The following is an 8,646-nucleotide window of genomic DNA, read 5'->3' as shown; positions in this document are numbered from 1 at the left end:
TACTTCTGCCTTGATGTCTGCCCATCTCCTCTTGGGTTCATTCTTGGTCTTATCAGTGTACTTGGTCCTGAGGGAGCTGACAGATTTAGGGAGCCTCTCTCTGGTCTAGATGGAAGCTCTGGGCCAGATGGGAGAGCTGGTCCAGATGAGAATGCTAGCAGGATATGAGCCTGGGAGCTGGACTCTGAGTCTCAGGAAGTCCCTGGGGTCTCCTTATTTTGTCCAGATGGGAGCTCCTCTTATCCAGATGGGAGTTCCTCTCGTCTCTTGTCCAGATGAGAGTGCCTCTGGTCTCTGGTCCAGATGGGAGTTCTGGGGCGGACAGGAGCGGGTGTTGGTCTTGGAGTCTCAGGAAGTGGCTGGGGTCTTGGGCAAATGGGTGTGGGGGAAGGGTGTGGAGATTGTTGTGTGTGCCTGCAGTCTTGGAAAAGGGGAGCCTTCTTGCATGGCCAGCTGATTGGCTTGATACTGGGGACAAGTTGGGCATTTCCTTTCATGATGACCTGTGTCCAGCTGTGGGACCCAGGGGCAGTTGCCTCTATGACTATAACCCCAGGCACTCACCTCTGGTCCAGATGGGAGCTCCTGATTCCTTTTCAAGTGAACTGAATCTTGAAAATTAATTATCTTTGATTTTGAACCAAACTACAGTTTTGAAATATGCTTGTAGATGTGATTTCAGAACAGGGATGGTACTGTCATTCGCTACACAGGAAGTCTATTTGTTTAAAGAATGATATTAATGAGTGTTAGCAATTTTGAATCCCAGTAAACCTCTTTCAGGTATCTGGCAATTTATAGACTTTCAAGTAAAAGGAAAATTTCCTGTGAGAAATCATTTTTTGTATTCTATTATTCAAAGGTAATCTGTCCTTTCCTTAATTAAAACAGACCCCACTCTGGTGGGTTGTTGGCTTCTTCTGTGTTTTCATAGCTCTGTGGAGTGCCACTGCTGGGCTTAATCTTTTACCTACTGCCTCCTGACTTCTAAAATGTCCTTGGAGTTTCATAAAATTCATGACAGTCTTCTTTCAATTTAATTCTTCTCCTAGATAGCAATTTACCAATGTTTACAACTTTGATGGGTCTAATAAAATATTTTATGTTTTGCTCAGTTTTTTGTTATTTGTCTACAAAAGGAGAATTTGGCCTGTTATTAAAATAAGAGTAATATATTTCTTTTAGATAATTATTTTTCTTGGTTTATATTTTAGTCAAACTGTTTTAAAATACAAAATGAAGAAAGTAGCACTGTTATATTAAAGTTATCATATTTAATTTTTTTGTTGCAGACTGGAGAGATTGCATATTGGGTAAAACCACCTGCTGTTTTTTGAGCAGATCTGAGTTCAGTTCCCATATCAGGCTACTCACAACTGTCTGTAACTTGAGTTTCATGAGATTGGATGCTCTCTTCTAGCCTCTATGAGTACCCACACATGTTGTGTATACATTTACACACACACATTTAAAAACAAAAATATAATGTGTTTTGATTGTGTCTGTGTATGTGTAGGTGATGTACAGGGATATGTATACGTGTGTTTGCATATATGTGTTCATTTGAAGGGCATTCATTGACATCCAGTGACTTTGTTAGTAACTATTATTTTATTGTATTAAAAGACAGTATCTTTTAATGTATACAGAGATTATTGACTCAGCTAGTTTAGCTAGGAAGCTTGCCCAGGGGATCCCCATTCTCCTCAGGGTGTCATGCCCACCCAGCTCTGGGAATTCACTCTCTAGTCCTCATGCTTGTGACCTGAGCATCTCCCAACTATTAAAATTGGTTGTAACAATTAAACATTTATTTTGCAATTAGGATAGTCTAAGAACACAATATCCTCTGTGAAGGACAAATTGTTATGATGTTGCATGCCATAACGTGAAGCAGCGTGTATTGGTGGCACCAATACTACAAGCCTGCCAAAGCTTTCAGCTGGATCAGGAGTTGCTGCAAGTCCTGCCTTTTCAATTGGCTGTGTAAATGATCTGAGTGGTTTGGCAATCTTTGAAATACAGTATTTATTATATTTCTTGTTTTCATCAAAGTACATTAGTATTTTTCTATTCAGAGGGATTAATGATTTCATTATCATGTAGTATTTGAGGACTTTGGCTCATTAAAGAATTGTGGCTTAATTCCATTCCAACTACCCATCACTCTACAATACCCCCTCTCTCAGAGAATCAAAACTATTTTTAATCCATTATAGTAGGATTTTATTGATTTCTTTTTTGGAATGTAAGACAGCTAATGACTGCTAATTGATTGTAACTTTTTTTTTTCAGCCTTTCAATTCCAATATCTTTGTATTTAAAAAAAAAATTCTTTTTTCCCCTTTGTCCATTATACAGAATATACATCCACTCAATACCTGTTTACTTCAAATTCAAATGGTGATATGGTATATAATGATGGAGTCTTTACCTGGACAAAATATGCCCTCTGCTTCCTGTCCTCACAAATGACTGTGCCCTTCAGCTTTCTCCTATACTACCATGGATGCCCTAGATGCTGTGATTTTGATGACAATTCTTTCTGTTTTTGTCTTTTACACAGAGAATGTAATGTAATTACATTGGACTGTGTTAGCTGAATGGACTCACTTTTCTCCATTCTCCACCTCAGTAAGAAAGATATGCTCTTCTTCGTAAAGTATTAGATTAATAATTTTATATTATTTAATGTTCCAGACTAGGTGTACCTAACAGCGTATGTGTTGTGTATGTCTTAATTAGATAACTCATGTGAAATTCCTACTTGATGTCAAGAATAGATAAAAATACTCTTTCACCCTTTCCTCAGCTGTTGCCAAGGTGCCACCAAGGTGCTTGGTTCTTCCAAGGAAGCTAAGGCCGCGTTGGGGTGAGGCCCTCACTTCATTCAGCGACTAGCACCATGCCGGCAGTGGCCTCCGTTGCCAAGCTCGCCTGCATCTACTCTGCCCTCATCCTGCAGGAGGACGAGGTGACAGTCATGGAGGACAAGATCAATGCCCTGATTAAAGCAGCTGGTGTCAATGTAGAACCTTTCTGGCCTGGCTTGTTTGCAAAGGCCCTGGCCAATGTCAGCATTGGGAGCCCCATCTACAATGTAGTAGGGGCCAGTGGGCCTGCTCCAGCAGCTGGAGCTGACAGCATGCGGTCATGCCCCCTCTACTGCTGCTGCCCCAGCTGAGGAGAAGAAAGTGGAGGCAAAGAAGGAAAAATCTGAGGAGTCTGATGACGACATGTGCTTTCGTCTTTTTGACTAAATCTCTTTTGTTAACATGTCCAATAAAAAGATGATCCTGTAAAAAAAAAAAATGCTTTCAGTTGTTCTTTGTGAAAAAGAGTAAGAAGTTAGATATTGCAGCACAGTGAGGTGGCAAGATAAGTAACCAAAGGCTATGTAGAACCCAGAAATACACTATATATATTTTATAATTATAATTATATAGTTATATATTATATATACCCATTCATTTTTGTATGTGGAAAGAGTGGAATGTTGACTGCTGCTCCTGATTCATTGGGTTCTTTCAGTACTGAGTATTGAAGCTGGAACTCAAGCAGGCTTGATCTGTACTCTAATGTTGACGCATTGGAGCAAGTCCTTAGCATTTAATGATAGAAAATATTTTATGTAAAATCTGAGTTTTTAATTGGTCAAAGAAAGCACCTAGAGGTCCATAAATGCTGTATTCTCATTCCTTAATTTAAGCATTGCAGAATACCTGCTCTCTAATGCAGCAGCACTCAGACAGACATGTGGACAATTTCTTCCTAACTTGTACATAGTTGTCACTTCCAGAATCATGAAATTTCAGTTTGTTTGAAGAAAATGTGTTCATTTTTTTCTTATTTGAGAAGTTCCTGTAAATACTCTACTTTTTGTCCAAAGAATTGAGACTATGTTTCTATTCTGTTATCTTCATCTGTATGGATACAACAGTGGGAAACCAAACAATAAGACACACCTCCTGCCCTTGGCTTTCTCAATTACTCCAGTCAAAAGCTTTCGATTTGAAGAAAAGTCATTGCAAGTGATATTTGTTCTAACCTGAGGAGCTCTATGAAAGGATGAGCTGTTCCATCTAATCACTAGGTATGGGAACTCTGGCTAGACGCAGCCCATGATTTGTGAGGACTGTGATGACTTCGTTTTGATCAGCAGTCGCCCATTGCTAAGACTGTTGATTTACACTAAAAGTGTTTCTCACATAGCAAAGGTCATTATCTCAATTTTGTGTTGGGTGACATTAGTGCCTTATGTTCCATTGTTCCATGTTTCAATATCTTAAGAAATGCATTGTCTGGGCTCATGTTAAATGCAACATTGTTATTAGACTCATCTGAAGGCTTTTGGCTAAGAGAGGGCATGGCAAAATGGAGAAGGGGAGAAAAAGGGGTAGATAACAATATAGTAACGATAATAAGTGTGTGTGCTCACAGTGCCCATTGAATTCTAACTTTTTTTTTTTTTTTATCTTTTTAGACAGCATGGTCTAAGAATGCCTGAGTTTTTTGTTTGTTTGTTTGTTTTAAGTACGAACCTGAAATTGGCTCATAATGGCTATATAAAATACCTACCATTAATTATTCTAGCAATGACCTATTTATCTAGTTTCTTTTTTTACTCTTAACAAAAGATAGTCAATAATGCTGCATATTGTGGTGAGGACTATGACAACACATCCTGCCCTCACTGCTGTTTTCTCTTTCCATATTTGGAAAGTTTGTATGGACCCTTATAGCATTTTTCAGAATACCAGTAACAATCTCTCTATCTTTCTTTTGTCTCTCTATTTTTAGACACATAAATTATAATGTTATGTATAAGAATGTCTGTAATATAAAATGAAATACTGTATTGTTGGAAAAATGCTAGCACCAGAACTTGATAACACTTATTTCTATTGAAGTACGGGGTCACTTTCATGATTCAATTTGAAAATGACAAAGCATTTGGATAGGCTTTGTAAGATGAGTTGCTAAATGGTCTTATCAATAAAAAATCCAGAGCCAGATATTGGGGTAAAAACTGAGAGATCAGAAAAACAGAAAGAAGCCAGCCATGTTTTTACCACTTGAAAATCCTCAGCCAATATACCTACTTCCTATATACCCACACCTATATGCCTTTCTGTTCTGCATCTCACTACCTCCCTCCACCCAGATACTCACTTCCTGTCTGTTTGAACAGATCTCCAGACCTCTATGGTTAGTGCTGGGATTAAAGGCATGTGTCACCATGCCTGGCTCTGTTCCCCAGTGTGGCCTTGAACTCATAGAGATCTGAATGGATCTTTGCCTCCTGAATGCTAGGTTAAAGGCATGTGCTACCGTTGCCTGACTTCTAAGTTTAATATAGTGGCTTGCTTTTTCCTCTGATCCTCAGATAAGCTTCATTAGGATGCAAGATATTATGGGGGACATAGTATATCACCAATAAACTTGATGACCACTCTAGATAGTTTGCATTTGAACTTTAAAAGATGAAAAAGGACTGGAAAAGGTTTAATCTGAAAAGAAAGGTGAAGAGTTATACATAAGAAAATATGCAGAGATGAGTCTTGCACATGGAATGAATATTGACTGTTTTCTAACTAAGTTACAAACTTACACATTGTATTGTGAACTTTGGAAATGACCTGATGTCCTGTTTGTCAGACAATATAGCTATTTCTTGTTGATCCTGGAGTGTCAGTAGTTTGTCTCTCTAGATGAAAGTTCTGCATTGTAATGCTATCTGTGACATGAATAACAAGATTGTCATTGGTAAATTTTGAAATGAAACATTTATGATTAAATACAGGCAATATAAGTTAAGAGATCATCAAATAAACTTATAAAGCTAGGTTACATTGCATTTTATTTTCAGTAGAGGAGAAAGTATTCTGGGATAAGTGCTTAGCCAGTTCCCCCCAGGTCTAGAGACATATGTTCTTTTAATTCTTGAACCAAAATCAATTTAGATATTTTTCACCTACTTAGGTTTAATACTGTTGATGTGCTATTCATACACATGTATAAAAGATGGTAAAACATAGTTGTGTATTCTCACATCTAATCATCATATCTTGCATTGTTCCCTGGGAGAATGAATTAATGTTCTTGAGACACATTTCACATGTAAGGAGGTTTACATTTGCTTATACACTAATTCTCCTTGGATGACCAGAGAAGAACACACCACAAATGAGAAGATTGATTGGCATTAAGGGAAATTCTGAGGGTGGATATATGTTAATTTAGATTTTCTTTTGCAAGCTGTACTTCAATCTAATCCTGTGCTATGTGAAATTGTTCAGTATTCTGTCCTTCTTTATTCAGTGCAGGAAGATCAAATCAAAAGATGTGACAGCAGTAACAAAATCACATGCAAATGCATTATCATCCCAAAGACAATAGCTGTTCTCTAAAAAAGGGTCATCTCATGTGATTGTATACCTGGCTCACCATGTAATCCTGGAACTCTTTGTATGTCCATTTTGTGCCCTTGTTAAGGCATTTTAGGCAATAGAAAACAGAACAGAACTGAGAGATGCAGGAGGGACTCATCTTCTGGATTAAATTTGAAGTTTGGTTTATCTGACCCTAAAACCTAGAACTGAAAGGTGCACATGTATTTAAATATAATAAATACTGATCTAAACATGAGGATTATGTCATGACTAAGGAACACCACTCATTTTCTCCTCAATAAACTTACCTCATAAACAGCCTAATATCTAAACCCTTGAGCAGATTAAGGCACATCTAAGATAGCAGTAGACACCAAAATGTAATTTCATTTAAAGAAAAGAATTAATTCATGAAAAATTTTGAATTTAAGACATTTAAAAACTCATACCACAAACTTCAGATATAGGATTTGGAAAAATGGAGCTGGAATAAGACCCCCCTGAAGACTAGTTCTCATAGTATCCGAAGGTGATAATAGAAGATGTCTAAGAAGAAGAAACAATCTACCTAGCCATGAAACCTATGGACCAATGCAATTAACAACCAAAATATTCCTAATGGGGCAACAGTGGCACTTATATCTTGGGGGTTTCTGCTAGTTGTCTAATTGGATTTAAGATCTATTCAAGTATGGAGAATTCATACCTGGTACTGCATAGCTGATGAGGTCATGGACCATGGAGGAGAACCAACTACTGCTATTTTCTGCATCAGTGTGATTTCTCACCCTTTCTAAAGGCCTGGACATTAATGAACAGTTTGGGACATATTCAAGGTTGAAAAGAACATTATTCATGTATACTAAGTTTACCAAGTTTTCAGGGTATAAATCATGTCTTTCATTTTACAAAAGAAATTTGAGATGTTAGCATAAGCAGAATCCCCATTGTAAAATCTATATTGGGCTTCATGTATTGTAGCTATGTGCCCTGAGGCACTATTCTCAATCATGTTTGAGTCTTTGAAGGACTTCATGCCTGACACCACTGCTGTATGCTACAGTGCTGTAAACAGTGACAATCTTGGTGATTCAAATGTAGTCTATTCTAAAGCCTGTAGACTACTGTATAGTCAGAAAACAAGCCCCTAGCAGGCACATGATTCTATTGACCAAGAATCTCCCTTTTAGCATAAAATAACATAGTTTGTTGCTTGGTTTTTATTCTTACTGATGGAAAAAGAACATGTTTCCAAAAGGACCTGGAAACCAACCTTATGGCAAATAATATTCACCAAGCATTTGCTCAATTCCAGGGCCAGAACTGGAATATGCTATTGATAATTTTTGTTTGTTTTAGTTTTTGAGAGGATATAATGTATCTCATTATACTACCCTTGTACTATTATGTCACTGAAGATACCCTTGAACTTGAGATTTTCCTGTATTCTCTGCACAGCTGCTGTTATTGCAGGCATGCATGGCTATGCCTAGATTATGCTGCTGTGTGGGATATAGAACTCAGGGCCTCATGCAGACTAGGCATGCACTCTGTTGACTGAGTTATTTCCCCACCCAAAATTTATCCTTATGTGATTTTGTTGTTTTTTCTTTAAGTATTTAAGACTGAACCAAGGGTCCTGAACCTTCTAGACAAGCACTGTACCCCTTATTTGCCTGTTCAGACTGTGGTTATTCTTTATTGCATCTTTCAAGGTTTAAAAAGGAAGAGTCTAAAGTTCAGAATTGTTTCAAATATAGAAAATGCCTAAATACTAATAGGGTGATGCCTATGGTAGTGTCTAATACAAGTGTCATCCACAGTCATCAGTGGAGTCCCCCTCCTTCTCTGCCCTTCGTTCCTCCCTCCTACTTTTTCTCCTTTCTTTGTTGAATATCCAGATTTTTTTTTTCATGTAGAATATTTCTTTGTTCCTTACAATGAAACAATTCACATTTGGGCAATTTTACAGCTCCGAAAACAGTTTTTTCCCCCTATACACTAGCCCTGTTTACTGAGCACAGGAAACTCTCAGGTGTGACAGCTGTAGTGGTTCTTTGCTTTCATGTCAGAATTAGCTAAACTAAAATTAGATTTTTCTTTTTTGCCTGAGCATCTTCCCTGGTTCTTTTCAGCTTGAGTTTTCTTTCTTTTTTGAACCGTAATGCATCTCAAAGGCAGAAAAAGATGCAGTAAAAGTAGCTATATATTTCAGAGTGGGAGGAAGCTTCATGAAATTCTTGTTAAGTTATGA

General features: G+C 37.7%; 1 pseudogene; it reads left to right on the top strand.

Moving 5' to 3' along the window:
• The first annotated feature begins 2,905 nt into the window (after window positions 1-2,905).
• Window positions 2,906-3,260, top strand: LOC118591872 (annotated as a pseudogene).
• The last annotated feature ends 5,386 nt before the right edge of the window (window positions 3,261-8,646 follow it).

This window comes from Onychomys torridus, chromosome 10 (genome assembly GCF_903995425.1).
Source record: "Onychomys torridus chromosome 10, mOncTor1.1, whole genome shotgun sequence".
Taxonomy (NCBI): Eukaryota; Metazoa; Chordata; class Mammalia; order Rodentia; family Cricetidae; genus Onychomys; species Onychomys torridus.
Note: the sequence above shows the minus strand (reverse complement) of the source record. Positions and strands in the feature narration are given on the sequence as shown.